The following is a 17505-nucleotide window of genomic DNA, read 5'->3' as shown; positions in this document are numbered from 1 at the left end:
AAATACTTATAGTGATGGAATTATGGCCGATTCCGATTTTAGTGATTACACAAATAATGAAAGCAATAGCTCTGACGACGATGAGATTAATATTAGTGTTACAACAAGATGTCATTTTCAAAATTATAGTTTCACATAGCTTTAGCAAGCTATATAATATATCCACAAAATTATAGCTTCACATACATGTAGCTTTAGCAAGCCATGTAGTATAGCTAAATTGACAATGTTTGCATAGTGATGTATGTAAACATTTAAAACAGTTAACAACATTAACTATACTTGTAACAATTTTTTCTTAAACGATGTTTAAAATTGAAAAATTACGAGTATGTATCATGTTAAAAACGACTGTAGGTTGGAATCCCTTATTTTGATGTCGTACTCAACTTGACGTGGTTATTGTTTTGACACATGGTGTTATCAACCGAAATGAAAAGCCAATTAAAGGCACAATATAAAACGTCTCGGAACACTAGTTTAGGATTAACACTTTGGGTTCTACCAAAATGCCCTTATCAAATATACATGTAGACGCTCGCTACTTCACAGTTTCTTTTCAGCCTTGTATAATCATCGAGTCATAATCTTATCATGTGACCCATATTTCCTAAAAAATGGGGCAAGCAATTTTCACGATGTGCATTTTTCAACCAGCACAGGTGACTAACAGGCTCCTCATGTTTATCAAAGGATGGTATGCCCCTTCCAGGTAAGAGTAAAAAATTAAACTGATTTTTAGGCCAGGTTTTGAGTTATCAGTGCTCAAAGTGACAGCATTACGATGATAAAGCAATAGATGCCTAAAGACAGTAGACATGGTTTTATTGAATGCATGAAGTTAATTCGAGAAAGTATTTTGACGATTGAGGTCGCATGAAGGTGTTAACAGAAGGAAGCACATCGTGTTCAACTACGTCATATTTGAGCTGTTTTGAGAGGGGTTCCAACCTACGGCTGTTTTCGTGATGGCTGCAATTAATTGTTTGTTTTTCATCTTCTACGAGCTTGTAATCACATTTCCACATATTTTGCACCTACAACACAACAGAGTAAAACATGAGGAACTTTTTGATACCAAATAACTGTAATGTATACTTTTTTGCAAGTCAACCTTTAAGATACATCCTGTTAGTCTAGTTTTTAATTTATCTATAAACTAGCCTGGCTAGCCATTGTTTTCTGCATATTAAAATCAGTTTATAAACAATGAAAGCTGCCTGTCACTCGCTATCAGCTTGGCACATTGCCAATGTACAATTTGAGTAAGATGACCAATAAGAAGTACCCCTCTCCGTGACTTACGGCCACAATTTTTCGTCATGATCAAAAGCAGTAGCCCGTTTGCTCCCATATACCGACATATATCGCCTAGCAATTCCATCAAGCTTGTGTGGCTAAATTGGTAGGGTGTCGGAAATTGGAAGTTCTGAGATCAAATCTCCGGCGATGCGGATTCTTTATTCCAAGATTTTAATAGTTATAGCTGGACACATTCAATGACGACAAAGTTTGAAAAATATACATATAGACTAGCTGTAAAACCCAGCGTGCCCCGGGTAATAAAAAGTTTTTTAAAAGAAGATTTATTTGTATGTAACGTATAACAACATTTGCCATTCTAAATTTCAAACCAAATATCTTTAAAAAAGTGTTTTGTGTAATCGATATAAATTAACAGAGAAAATAAAAACAATTGTAAAGGTTTTCAAACTTTGTCCAACAACTTTTAAATTTCATATCTTGAGCAAAAACTTTTGTGCAGGTAAAACAAATTTAAAATATAAAACTACTATAAAAAGGTTTAAATGTAAATGTGAAATCATTAGAAGTAGTAGCTAAATTAAGTCTGTTTTGCTACAATTACAATAAGCGATGATTCGGTCATAATCAATTAATACGAACCGAGAAAACTAAATAAATGTTCGGAATATTTTGAATTAATAATAGCAATTCTTGCATAGAAGTGTGTGCTTAAAAAGTTACTGCTCCACAAGCAACTATCAAAAGTCTGAATATGACGATATACTGCTACTTCTCAATACTGGTACAAATGTAAAAATAAGATAATGTACTGTCTTTGTCTGACGGAACGGTGAGATAATGTAGAGGCCATTCTTACTTGGAATAATAAAATTGTCAATGTATTATTGACAATTGTATTATTCCAAGTAGGAATGAATAGTATTGACCCTCACCGAGATTTAGCAATTAAACCTTACGAAAAGCCGGAAATAGAAGTTCACGAAAACGCAAAAAGAGCATCGTGTTTCATAGAGTTAATAGAGTTTAATCACCAAATTTTAATTTTGAGATAATCTATTGTTGATATCGTTTTGCCGAAAACATATTAACCCCAATACGGCGAGGATGAAAATAGATGTCATAGATCTAAAAAAGTTCATAGAAATAAATTTAATACGCCAATTAAAATCAAAATTAATTTAATTTAATTTTGTATGAAAACGAAAAAAGGATGAATCCGCTATGTAGTATGTGCCATTTATTGCAAGAGTGTTCAAGGTCTTGTAGTTAGATAATAGGATTGCAAAACTGTAATCACAATCTTTGTGAGTTGAAATCCAGCATCATGTGAAATTTTAATTCCAAGATTTTAATAACTATAGCTGGACATACTTGAAAACAAAGGACAGACAACTTTGAAAAGTATGTATATAGATATATTTCTCAAAGTTGGTCGTGTGCATGTGTGCATGCCCAGCTATAGCTATTAAAATCTTGAAATAAAGATTCTGTATCGCAAAAGATGTGATCTCGGAAACCCCTATTCGCTAGTCTGACACCTTACTAACCAAGTCACACGAGTTTGATAGATTCGCTAGGCAATATATGTCGTTATATAGAAGCACTTACTCTACCGTTCTCCATTACGACGCAATGTGATGACGCAACGGCATGGATAGCGGTGGCGTAATTTTATGCTTGCTCAATCGTGAGAGCAAATAGTTAGCTCTTATTAATGAGCTTACTCAAATTAGTTATTGCCAATGGGCCAGGCTAACAGCAAGTGGCAGGGAATAGCAAATAGCAATTACTTCTTATTGTTTATAAGCTGATTTTTAATACCCGGGCAACGCCAAGCATCCAGCTAGCAGTGGCAAATGTTAAATGTTAAATACAAATAATTTTTTTGTTCTAAGACTTTTAGTACTCTGGCAGTACCGAGCAGTTCAGCTTGTTAGCATACATATACCTTATTGAGGAGTAAACAGTGTCCAACTTTGATTAATTGTTGTGATGTTAGAGTTGTCCTCTTTTTAAAATACTGCAGTTGTACTATACCTTGTTACCCTATAGTACAATTTACAAACTATATTGAGATTCAACATTTCCATGGTCTCATTACATTCACAGTAACACATATGCACAGAAAATCATCTTTTTAATAGCTAATCACGTTTTTATCACTTTCTTAATAGGCATTCGATGTGTTTGGACTTTGTCAGATTTACGCGTTCGTCGACTATGTCTGACCTCGTATGACATATGACCAGTTCACCCTTCTGCTCAGGACCATAGTGACTGTTGTTGGAGGAACAGCGTTGGTCATAGGGGACTGCTCACTGCTACAGGTATTGGTTGTCATAAAATATAATTGTAGAAGTTTAAATCTGTCACACCGTTTCTCACTAGTTTTTTTGTATGTAAAACTCTGTTTATGGGTTGTCTCAGGTACTTTTATGTAGGCTTCAATATTGACTAAAGTAACTCATGTGTATCATAAATTTTTATTTCTCTCTACAAACAGACATTAGTTTGAAGTTAATGTCTTGTTATATAAAAGTTGTCTTTTCCATCTGTCTTATGTTATGTGGAAAGCATTTTGCTGCTTGAAAATAAATCAACTTGAAGAGTTAATGTAAACTTGGAGCTAAATGAAGGCTATATGTGGTCTTCACAGTAGATACATAGCTAACATATGGTATTGTTATATTTACATAATATTTAAATTTAGTTGTGATATATACATTTTTATTCAGCGATCTTTCATGGTTGGTTTAAAGGTTGACTTGCAACAAAATTCATATTACAGTTATGTAGTATCAAAAAATTCACTATGTCTTACTCTGTTGTGTTGTAGGTGTAAAATATCTGGAAATGTAATTACACGCTTTTAAAAGCTAAAAAACGAACAGTTAATCGCAGCCACACGAGACCGCCATAGTTTGGATTCTCTTTCCAAAACGGCTCAAATGGGATGTAGTTGTTACGAGATGGTTTCTGTTTACACTTTCATGCAACCTCATTCGTTGAAATATCTTCACAAATATACTTTACAAATGCAATAAAACCATGTCTATTGTTCTTACGCGTCTATTTTATCGCCATTGTGATGCTGTAACTTTTAGCAGTGATATCTTATAACATACCGTAAAAAATGTGTTTAATTTCTTAACCTTAGCTCGAAGGAGCACATATCATTGTCTGATTATCATGATGAGCCTGTTGGTCACCTGTGATAATCGAAAAATGCTGCAGAAATTATTAGCGAAGTATTGGGTCACATGATCAAATTACAACTTGACGATTAGATCAAGCCGAAACAAAACTGTAAAGTAGCGAGCTTCTATATTTGATACGGTTCTTCGGTAAAACCTAAGTGTTTGTCGTAAACTAGTGCTATGATAAGTTTTATATTGAGATTTTATTGGCCTTTCAATTCACGTGAGAACATCACGTGACAAGACAATAACCAACTGTAATGACTACTTCAGAGAAATAAGCAGATTCCAATTTACGGCGGCTTTTCGTTTTTGAGCTTTTAAGAGCTTGTAATCACATTTCCACATATTTTGCACCTACACCACAACAGAGTAAGGCATGGTGAATCTTTTGATACCAAATAATTGTAATGGGAATTTTGTCGCGAGTCAACCTTTAAGTAAAAAGTAAAAGTAAACACTCATGTCTGTATTCATACTGAAGTGTCTGACCTCTGAGCAAGAGGTTATATTTTCATAACCAGAAAAGGCAACTGGTGTTCGCAGGAATAGTATCAAGTCTTAAGTTTCTCTCCGTAACGGAGCATGTCCAGTCATTAAATTTAGCATTCAATTGGCCTCAGACATGTTCAGCCATGACAACAGAAACATTGTTTGTATAAAAGTGCTCTTAAAACATACACAGCTTCTTCTAGCAGTAATTTAAGTATATGTCATACTTAATTTTTTTAGTATTGCTCCCACAGACATCTGGTAATTGTTTAGTTAAAATCTTTTCTTGGACCGGAAGGTTCTACTCACTGCTTGACCCGTCATACGCCAAGAACAACATTCCCATCATAGCTTCAGTTACTGAGCATCAGCCTACAGCGAAGAGCTCATTTTATTTTGACTTACAAATGCTCATTTTTATGTTTCCATGTAAAAAAAATGTTATCTAGAACATTTTTGCATCAATGGAATTTTGATGTTTTAAGATGTTTCCAGGTAAGAAAATGTTATCTAGAACATTTTTGCATCTATGGAATTTTGATGTTTTATAGTTGTTACGTTATATTGGTGATCTCAGCATGAAGACCAAAAACTATAATATAAAGACTATGTTATGAATTTGGGTACAGATAAGGTCTATGTAGCTTGAGGAAGGGTCATGCTTTCCAAAATGAGTTTTATATATAACCTGACCATGAATTGAAAAACTTATAGCAAAATATTTTCCATAACTTTGGCCCACCTGTTTTCTTCTCTGTGGTTGTTTATAAAGTTATTTCTTTTGTAGCCGGAATATACTTCTGCTTCGGCAGGCTCATGGATGCCAACATTTTTATTATTATGTATGACCTTACAAGTATCTATTTTGTGGTGAGATTCTTATCTGTCATTATGACTTAATTTCTTGTTGTTATTTGCCTAATATTTTGTTTAGTTTTTTATGATTTCAAGTGCTTCATTTATTTTACCCAAAATATTTTTAACAGAGCTAACATTGTAGTTTGTATTTGCTATCTTGGGAGTAATGATTCGTCTTATGTTGATCTTGGCTCCTGTTATGTGCATCCTCACCGGCATTGAGGTCTCCACCACACTCTCGTTTTACAGGAAAAATATGTATCCAATCTTTAGGTCAAAGAAATCTGAACCATCCAGCAAAAAGATGTATAAAAAGACGGTTGGAGCACTCAACTACCCATTTAAAAATGAGGTGGTTAACGGAGGGTTCTCAGTAGCTTGTATGTAATACTTTTAAAATGTTGAAGTATGACTATATCATGCCTACAGATCTACAAGCTTTAGTTACCGACGGAACTAGATGTGGCTTCAAAAAGTGATATTTTCTGAAACCATCACCATTGTTGGCGAGAAGAAAGTTACTTAAAAAATGGCGCTTGGCTAAATTGATCAATTCAACATTTTCTATCAGCATTGTTTCAATGGTTGTACCTATTGAGGAGTTGTTTCCTTTTGAAGGTGGTCACTGCTGTAGTCTTCATCATGACCCTTTTCCTCATCACCTATGTTTTTCACTGCACCTGGGTCACTTCAGAGACCTACTCCGGTCCTTCCATCGTTCTCTCCGCCAAATCAGGTGATGGTGGCCGTGTTATATTTAATGACTGGAGGGAAGCTTACTACTGGCTGAGCCAAAACACTCAAGAGGTAGCAAGGATGTTCTTCCCTGTGATATTTAGTTATACCGTTAAACGCAAATGTACATTCGTGTCCTATTAACTCTTGCTGAATAACATTGTAGTTAGAGTGATATTTACTTTTTGTATTCCAACATCAACTATGAACCTGTTAACAACGTCTGTTGTTCATTTGAACACTCACATTGGTTAAAGATTTTTTATTCACTTTCTACAACTTCTACTAGAACTAGGTCTTCTAGAACTTGCCTCCTCCCTTTGTAATGTGTGCTAGTTGTTCATTGACTAGTTAGTCATTAGATTCTCTTGCTAAGTTTATATACACACTTGCTTTTTTGCCCAGGATGCAAAAATTATGTCTTGGTGGAATTACGGATATCAGATAACAGCTATGGCTAATCGAACAATTTTGGTAGACAACAATACTTGGAACAACACTCACATATCCAGAGTTGGGCAGGTAGGCATCGTAGGATTGACTTTGCTTATTCTTTCATTCTGAGACATTCGAGAAATCTATTACTTGACCGCACAGTATGATCCCATTTACTATTTTGCGTCGAATGCTTTGTCATGCAGGCAGTGTCATCGCCTGAGGATAAAGCCTATGAAATCATGATAGAGTTGGATGTGGGATATGTGCTTGTTATATTTGGTGGTCTCACTGGATATTCCTCAAATGGTAAGTGCTCTTTCTTGAAATGGACTTGCATTCAAACACCTGCCTCTCGATCTCTCCCACTCATCTCTCTCCCAATCGTCTCTCACTCGTCACTCTCCCACTCGTCTCTCTTTCCCAATTGTCTCTCTCACTCGTCTCTCTCACTCCTCTCTCACTCGCCTCTCTCCCACTCATCTCTCACTCCCACTCGTCACTCTCTCTCTCCCACTTGTCACTCTCTCTTACTTGTCTCTCGCTCGTCTCTCTCACTCGTCTCTCTCACTCGTTTCTCTCTCACTCGTCTCTCTCACTCATCTCTCTCTCTCTCTCTCACTCGTCTCTCTCACTCGTCTCTCCCACTCGTCTCTCTCACTCGTCTCTCTCGCTTGTCTCTCTCGCTCGTCTCTCTCACTCGTTTCTCTCTCTCTCACTCGTCTCTCTCACTCATCTCTCTCTCTCTCACTCGTCTCTCTCACCCGTCTCTCCCACTCGTCTCTCTCACTCGTCTCTCTCACTCGTCTCTCACTCGTCTCTCTCACTCGTCTCTCTCACTCGGCTCTCTCACTCGTCTCTCTCACTCGTCTCTCTCACTCGGCTCTCTCACTCGTCTCTTTCACTCGTCTCTCTCACTCGTCTCTCTCACTCGTCTCTCTCGCTCGTCTCTCTCGCTCGTCTCTCTCGCTCGTCTCTCTCGCTCATCTCTCTCTCACTTGTCTCTCTTACTCATCTCTCTCTCACTTGTCTCTCTCACTCATTTCTCTCACTTGTCTCTCTCACTCGTCTCTCTCTCACTCGTCTCTCTCACTCGTCACTCTCACTCGTCTCTCTCACTCGTCTCTCACTCGTCTCTCACTCCTCTCTCTCACTCATCTCTCTCATTCGTCTCTCTCACTCGTCTCTCTCACTCGTCTCCCACTCATCTTTTTCACTCGTCTCTCTCTCACTCGTCTCTCTCACTTGTCTCTCTCACTCGTCACTCTCACTCATCTCTTTCACTCGTCACTCTCACTCGTCACTCTCACTCATCTCTCTCACTCATCTCTCTCTCACTTGTCTTTCTCACTCTCCCACTCGTCTCTCTTTCTCTCTCTCTCTCTCTCTCTCTCTCCCACTCTTCTCTCTCTCACTTCTCTCTCACTCCTCTCTCCCACTCATCTCTCTCTCTCCCACTCGTAACTCTCTCTTTCCCACTCGTCACTCTCTCTCACTCGTCTGTCTGAATCGTCTCTCTCATTCGTCTCTCTCACTCGCCTCTCCCACTCGTCTCTCCCACTCGTCTCTCCCACTCGTCTCTCGCACTCGTCTCTCCCATTCGTCTCTCCCACTCGTCTCTCCCACTCGTCTCTCCCACTCGTCTTCCCCACTCGTCTCTCCCACTCGTCAGTCTCTCTCTCATTCGTCACACTCTCGCTCGTGTCTCTCCAACTAGTCTTTCTGCCACTCGTCACTCTCCCACTCGTCACTCTCTTTTCCACTCGTCTCTCTTTCTCCCACTCGTCACTCTCTCCCACTCGTCTCTCTCTCAGTCGTCTCTCTGAATCGTCTCTCTCACTCGTCTCTCTCTCTCACTCGCCTCTCCCACTCTTCACTCTCTTTCCCACTCGTTACTCTTTCTCCCACTCGTCACTCTCTCTCCCACTCGTCTTTCTCCCACTCGTCACTCTCTCTCCCACTCGTCACTCTCTCTCCCACTCGTCACTCTCACCCACTCGTCTCTCTCTCAGTCGTCTCTCTGAATTGTCTATCTCACTCGTCTCTCTCTCTCTCTCTCTCTCTCTCTCTCTCTCTCTCTCTCGCCTCTCCCACTCGTCACTCTCTCCCACTCGTCTCTCCCACTCGTCACTCTCTCCCACTTGTCACTCTCCCACTCGTCTCTCTCCCACTCAGCACTCTCTTTCCCACTCGTTACTTTCTCTCCCACTCGTTACTCTCTCTCTCCCACTTGTCTCTCTCCCACTCGTCACTCTCTCTCCCACTCGTCACTCTCTCTCCCACTCGTCACTCTCTCCCACTCGTTTCTCTCTCTCACTCGTCTCTCTCTCACTCGCCTCTCTCTCACTCGCCTCTCTTTTGCACTCACGCTCTTCTCACTCACGCTTTTTTCACCCTCACTTCACTTTTCTCACTCACGCTTTTCTCACTCACGCGTTTCTCTCTCCCCTTCTCCGCTTTTTCCCATGTCCCGGTCTCTCTCCTTCTGGTTCTTTGTTCTCGCACCGTCTGCTCCCGTTCCTTCCCTTTTCCCTCCCTAGAACTTGACAGTAGTATGCCAATGTCTTGTACTAATCATTTATAATGCTATTCAGATATCAACAAGTTTTTGTAGATGGTACGTATTGGCGGCTCAACACCAGAGGGTGCTCATATAAAGGAAGCAGACTACTACACTCCGCAAGAAGAGTTTAGCATTGACAAAGATGGTTCTCCCACTCTGCTCAACTGCCTCATGTGCAAGCTCTGTTATTATAGATTTGGTTCAGTCTACACCGAGCAGAGTGAGTGTATATTTGTTTCTACAATACTGATAGTTGTATATCTCAGTTTGAGAAATAATTTGTTTGTGAGGGTGTTAAGAAAACTGTCTGTTCACCTTACTTCTCCACAAGACAGTGAAGCAATATAAATAAACACACCAGAGTCTTTAGTCATCAAGGAATATATATTCCAGTCAAAATATATAAACACATATATATATATATATAAATTGTTTCCTCACCCCGGATACCCCGTATGGGTGGTAAATTCTGCTCTAACTCGGGTCTCCTACCAGAGACCTGGGAGTTTGAGCACTCGCCTCAAGATCTTAGCTGTTCCCAATAGCGCACTTTTCTGCAACTCACCTGAGTTGATTTTTGTTGGTATTTGGGCAAGCCACAATTTATGCGCCGGTGTTATTGCGCCCAGTGCCCCCTATGTACATATATATATATATATATATATATATATATATATATATATATATATATGTATGTGTATATATATAGATATATATATATATATATATGTATGTGTATATATATATATAGATATATATATATATGTATGTGTTTATATATACATATATATATGTATATATATATATGTATATATTCCAGCGTAAGTATATACTTTGTATAAACACATGAAAGCAAATGTGTGTGCAACAATTGCCAGTCTTGCAGAGAGCCTGCGCTGCTCTTCTGGAATGAGCTAGACAGGCTTTTATATGCTTCTTTTCGCGGTAGGTTCCGGCTCTTGCTTATCGCCTCTAGACATCTTCCTTTGTGATGTAACTCGAATATGTGACTCGGCTGTTGTATCTAAATCATAATTGGGTCAGTTAAGCTAAGCCAAATGTAGCTGAGCGGACTCACTTTGTTTATAACAACTGGGACGGTCCTGTTGCCGTGCCAACTTGATTCTGTTAGTGAGCTGACTATTGCGTTGGCTTAAAATACATGCCACTACTTCTTGACCTTCCAGTCAGACCGTTTTGTGTTGGTGCTCGGCTGACTGTCACTACAATAGACAATTAGAATGTGGGTTTATCTCTTACAAAGAAAGGCACTATTTTGACAGAGTAGGTGGAATATCAGCAACTCTGTGATGTTTACAATTTTGTGCAGTTTGTTATGACATTCTCCGCTTCATCTTTTTTGCCAATTTGTAGCCAAGCCATGAGGATACGATAGAGTACGTAACGCCGTGGCATACACCACAGAGCATTGGATAGTTAGAATATACAAAATGAAAGACTTGGTCAATCGAGGCGTATAGAGAACCCATCAAACCTCTTGTATAGTTTCTCAGTCTCATGCTAGTACATTCTTTAGCTTACGCAATGGCTCAGCTACAGTGATACAGATGTCTCTCAGATATGTATAGCATCTGGTTATATTCATGTCATGGAGAACTTTTTATAGCCTGCTATTAGCTTCCTTGAATGCATGATCAAGGTGTGATTTGTAGCATCGGTGATGATACACTATGCTGTTTAAACTTAGTTGTACTGTTCAATAAAACCTATGCATTCCTTGGTGGCCTTCATTGTATAAATTTTGTTTGAGTCAAGCCAGTGGATGGTTTAAATATCAGATATTTGATACCAGTGCTCAGGCATCAGGTACTGTTGATAGACAAAGAGCAGTTTATGAAGGAGTCCTTAGACACCTTCAACTTGGATATTGTTTGAATAACCCCCTAGTAAACACCAGGTAAATGAACCTATTGATATTTAGCAGGCCAGTAATAAAAGAATACAAGGTGGACATAACTAATGATGTTTAAGTAGCTCTATTCATCTCTATAGAACACTAATTTATGTCATTTGACCACAAAATAGGCTGGCCTCCCACCTTCATCATAACTTGGTTGTATAACAGACTAGTTGTCTAGGCTAACCCAGGTTCATAAAGACATTTACACGGGTTATTTCTGTGGTAATAAATCCCACCTGGCAGTAGGTTACTACTGAGAACAGGTCAGCTCCATACCACTATTCACAGTAGCTCCTTACGATTTACTGTTCTACTGTTAGTCTTGCCGTATTTGAGTAGAGAAGACCATCTAGAAGCTTCCATTTCTATAGAACACTTAATTGTATTAGGGGGTTGACGTGAATAAAGAGCTATTTGCTGTAACATGTCTATCACAGATTATAAACTAAACATGGTGGAGTTGTGAAAACCCAACATAATCTACTAATAGTTTAGAGAGTCTGTTCTACAATGGATGGAAGCATGAACATGTCAGAGCTTTGAGCTTGTGAGTAAGGACTAATTGTTGTCTACTCTAATACTTGTACTATGATTAAATACTAAAGGTATAGTTTACTAGCTGATTCAAACTCCATACATTGTATCTATTAAACATCAAATTGTGATTATTCTCATTATAGACCCAATTGCACTATGAATGTAGTAATGCTCATCAGGGGCGGATCTACTGTGGTGCGTATGGTGCAAATGCACCACCATAAAAATGGCAAAAAATTAAAAAAAAAAAGATGTAAAATCCATCAAGAATTGAGTAAATTGCAATTCATTTCACTGAGAACTTGTTTTTGGAGGAAACGAACAAAAACGGCCTAGTAGAGCTCGTTATAATGAATCAGTTTTAATAACATTTACCTGAATTTGTTTAGCTTATAAACAAATGAGAGTGGTCCCAATAAACATCCCCAATTGAGCCACAACTTTTTCGAAAGAAGTACTACAAGCAATTTTAAAAGCAAAATGTCTCAAAAAAAGGTAAAGAACGAACTTTGGATCATTTTTTTCAACGAAAAAACAAAAATTCAAAAAAGTATGCCCTAATATGCCTGTTTTATAATAGCATCGTTATGTAGCTAATACTACAAAACATTTTTTATGGTAGTTTGCAGAAATGATGGCTAATTTCTGCACAGCCAAACCAAACGGCTATTGAGGTTTATGATTGATTTTGTCTTGATTTTATTTTATTGCATAAATGTTTGTTAACTTTCCGTTTACATGTAATTTTGATATACATAGTATAAGGAACATTATAAAACACCAATTTTATTAATCATATCTAATGTCAATTTTTACCTCTAAACTTGGTGTTTGCTGCAAATAAATGATTACACTTTTTTGGGCTCAAACAGACCTCTCCTTCATTCTAAAATGCCTAAAATTCAAAAAGTTCCGCTAGCGCGGGGCCAGGTGAGTGGGTTGCCCCGGGCACCCCCTCCGTCTCCAGATATATTACACAAATTTTGCAACACACACTTTTTTTCTTAGATCCGCCCCTGGCTCATTCACTTGGTTGTGGACGACCGGATCTATAGCTGAGTATGTCCTACACAGCTAGCCGGCCAACCGAAGGATAGAGGGTCAGCCAAAGAGACTTGGACCAGACCAAGACTAGCAGAGACTGGGTCGGGTGGAAGTATGACTGGCTTGATGCCAGAGAGTGGAGAACAGACTGGCTGGCTACTGAGCTGGCACCTGGAAGACCAATCAAAAGATCGCCAGAAGAAGGCCATCCTAGAGATTAAATTGGAGCCTAAACCTTCTGCGATATAAAAGAGACAAGACGATTGATAGCCGGGCAGAGCATGGAAGATGGCAGATAACTGTATGCACAAACATTGACTGTATCTTTATATACATTCGACACTCCTATACCGCATACCTCCTATAACGTAAATTCTAGATAACGTATAGAATTTATGTGAAGTTTTTGCTTCGTACTGAGTAAAAAATTCCATATAGTGTAAAGTGTCTAGTCTGAGGAGTTCTCAAATTCAATTTGAATGTTACTCAATCTCGCCTCGGCTTTTCCGAAAAAAAAATGAGTTGCGTAAAGTGTTATAACTACATTTAGTATACTTGCAACTTTTACAACATTCTAGTTCCTCATGATAGATCGTCAGATGTGTCAGCAGAAAAGAGAACAGAATGCTGCGCAATTGTTCCTAAACACAAAGGCGATCGATTGGTGCAGGAGTTACAGCGTCGATCTACCAATTGGAATGTGACGAGTTGGAGTATCATCGACGGTTCTGTTTTATCCTAAACTTGACCCCTGGGTACAGATAGACAACAAACAGTTAGTACTGCTTTTCATAGTAAACATATTTTTTGCTTTGCTTTATTGTACATGTAGGTGTATAAAATATTTGTTATCAGTTTTACTTCGCAGAATATACTTTGCTGTTCAAAAAAATAAGCAAATAATTGTAAACGATCGTCGAAGGTATGCGATCCCCATCAAATTACTGTAAAAATTACCACAATCATGGTCTATAATAATAGAGAGATTGATCAGAAATATGAGAATAGCTGTCGATGCAAACCAATAATACTGCAGTTACGGTACAGCCCACAAATTAATGGAGTGGTGTCAAGTTTTTCCTTTTTGTTTAGCCAGAGCCGTGAGTTTGGAAAGATCTTGGAACGGATTATGCATATTCCATGTATCTTACTATTCTTATATCGTAAAGTCCCTATAAGGTAAGCGTTCCCGGAATGAATTATTTACGCTGTAGGAGTACCTACTGTATTTATTTATATAAATATATCTATACCTCTCTACTCGATCAAGCGGTTGGTCTATTGGATAGCAGTAAAAGGTTGGCGGCAGTTCCTCAGCAGTAGTATGTCTCAATGTATATATATTAGCTTAGTTCACTTTTGTGTTACACAATTTATCATTATTGAACTGACTGCAGTATAAATGCAACAATGCTCATTCACCAATGTTGGCTTGGTACATAGTTCACAGCAAAACCTTTTTGATTTATCTACTCAGAAGATTAAAGTAGTTTTACCAAATTTACTGATTTCTAGCTTTCTGTCTTACAGCTAGCCTACAGATTCCAGCAAGTGTACCTCTAAAGGCTTATGGCTCATGCAATGGCTCGCTATCAAAATATATGAATATAAGTGTTGGTTATATATTATTATATTAGTATATCATATATAAGTGTTTGTTTGTTACTCAATGGCTCAGGTACAGTGACACGGATGTCTCTCAGAGATGTATCTCTGAGAGTATATGTATAGTATATATCCAGTTATACGGAACCACCAGTCTTGCAGACAAGCCACACTAACCACTTTGTCACACCGCTGCCTTCCTAAAATATAAAATAAATGTGGGCATACTTATTACACCTGTCAAATCTTTAATGGTGATTGGTTAAAATATGCAGGCCTCAGCGAGCACACTTGAACTTATAGAAGGAAAGGATATGCCCAGACTTCACCAAAATGCTATATATATATATATATTTAGGGATATATAAGGCTATTTATATAGGGATATATATTGGGATATCTATATAAGGTTATTATGATAAATATTGAACTTGGGACAAATACCACGATTTTATCAATAAGTTTCTTATTCGGAAGCTCTACCACTGAGCTAGAACGGCATAGTGATCAAAGAGGTTTTCATATAGAGTATACAGAATGTATATACATGTATATGTAGCTATAGCTATGTATATATATATATATATATATATATATATATATATATATATATAGAACTATATTTCCCAACTAGGAGGCCTCTATCAATATATAATCCATGTTAGGAGGCTCTGAAAAATTAGGAGGCGTCCAGGGAGCCTCCTAATTCTAGCAGTGTTTATAGTGCTTAACAACCCTATAGAAGTATTTTAAACATGATTACCATAATTGCCTTATATATCTATATTCATATATATGGAAAAGAGGAGACAACTCCAACAAAAATGTGTAATTTTCTGTCAATAAATTACAAACTCTAGGAGGCTCTTATATATGGAACTAGGAGGCATATATCAATTTTAAAATATTCTTACTTTTAATTGTTTTGGTATCGTTTCAGTTAATAGCACAATCTATTTAAAACATATTGCAATAAGCTTATGACTAATCATCAGCCAATACAAGGAATTAGCAGCTATGTCGGATACAGTCAGTTTTGCTAATATTCATGATAGCTTTATTAGATTTGGGAAATAAAGTTGTATATTAACAAACTACAATACATTACAATTTATTTGCTGACCCTCTTTATGGTTTTCAAGACTGCCATTTAAGCACTCCCTTTTTTTGCACGGTTTCTCATTGATCTGCTCTTTTTTGTGAAAATTCACAATAATTGCACATTATGGTTTCCACTGATGTTTAAGCATGGCTGTAGTAAAAGTTTAAATAAGTGTATAATCAGTACAATTCATATTTTTGCTGCCGTTGCATCCAGCCACAAAATAAATCTTTTTTTGAAACTTTTCATCCGAATGCAATACCTGAGAGATGGTTTTCTAGTCGAAGAATTGATTTTTTAAATTTATTGAAATAAAGTGGCAAAAGTATAATCACAGTATATAACAGCTAGCGAGATGTGGCTGTTATAATGTTGCTGTGGCTGTTAGGACTATTAGTTCTTCACCCATGTAGACTACTAGAGCTTGGTAACAGCGGAATAACTACATGTAAGGGAGCACGTCACATTTGGTAAGTTGTTCATGTTATTTTAGTCAATTTACAGTTTATTTACTTGAAACATACAGTTGTAGAAAAGCAGTATAAATTTTATTTGATAAAGAAATAGGACTAGCTTGAAAAAAGTATGTTTCAATTATTATAATTTTTAAGGAATGTAGCATAGAACACGTTTGACATATATTTTTTTACACCTGTTTATGTCATCCAACTGCTGATATTGTTCTGCATAGAAAAGTCAAGAATGTTCAGCATTATAATACCATAAAGGAGAATATCAAAACTTTTTGTAAAATCCTAATTTTGGACTTTATTATTGTTACACGAATGTTCGGTTTTGTAACATCAACACAGACACGCCAGCTGACAATTAATAGTTATTTTAGTGAATCAGTTAATTCTCTAACATTAATCTATTTTCAGTTATTAATATAATAATTTTTGATGTTTTTTTATAATGATAAGTAAAGTTATTAATGTGGTTCTACCAACAGTCAAAACTGTTGTTAGAATATCATGATCATTATGTAATTGTATTATTGTTATCATGAATAGTGAGAGTTTGCGTATTTCAGTTATGATTTTGTAAGTAATAGTAGTACATGCATAGGCATAAGCAAGTAAGTGGTGTATATGCGGCCTTTGAATTTTAAAACTTTTAATATTTAGTTTGAATCTTGTGTAGTAATTGTGTAGTAATTAAGAGCTTAGCTGTTTTATAGAGCTTCAGTAGTAGGAGGCAGACATTCAAGTTTGCCAAAAAACCTAACCAGTGAACTAAAATGTGTATTTTGCATTCATTTTGGTTTGTATATCTGTTTATGCTATTTGAATTATCTATTCATTTTTTTAGAAACTTGGTAAGCGTTAATGCCAGTATATTCATCAGATGGCAGAGAGTATTAGACAAAGTTGGATGTTCTTTTCTAGAAAAGGTATGTTTCTAATTACACGTTGGTTTGCATAAAAAATATGTCAAAATAATCAAGGTTTCATCTACCGAATTTTATAATATTTTTTAACATGTACATAAGTATAGATTACAAACTATAAAACATTATATCAGTAAGGTTGTATTTTGAAATGTAGTAATGTTTGACGTTTTGGCAAAGTTACTATGATAAGCAAAACTTTAAATTCACCAACACAAAATATACTGTACAAAGTTTTACTGTAACTAGCAAATGTATACCTGACGTAAGAATGTAACAGCATGCCCAAAATTAGTTTTTCTTTGTATAGTTGCAAATAATCAATGACGCTTCATAATCAAATTAATCAATTAGTTATAG

General features: G+C 37.0%; 1 pseudogene; it reads left to right on the top strand.

Moving 5' to 3' along the window:
- Positions 1-11027, top strand: part of LOC137394345 (dolichyl-diphosphooligosaccharide--protein glycosyltransferase subunit STT3A-like) — a 44094-nt pseudogene extending 33067 nt beyond the window's left edge.
- The last annotated feature ends 6478 nt before the right edge of the window (positions 11028-17505 follow it).

Source organism: Watersipora subatra, chromosome 4 (assembly GCF_963576615.1).
Source record: "Watersipora subatra chromosome 4, tzWatSuba1.1, whole genome shotgun sequence".
Lineage (NCBI taxonomy): Eukaryota > Metazoa > Bryozoa > Gymnolaemata > Cheilostomatida > Watersiporidae > Watersipora > Watersipora subatra.
The sequence above is the reverse complement of the archived record's forward strand: the minus strand, read 5'-3'. Positions and strand labels throughout refer to the sequence as shown.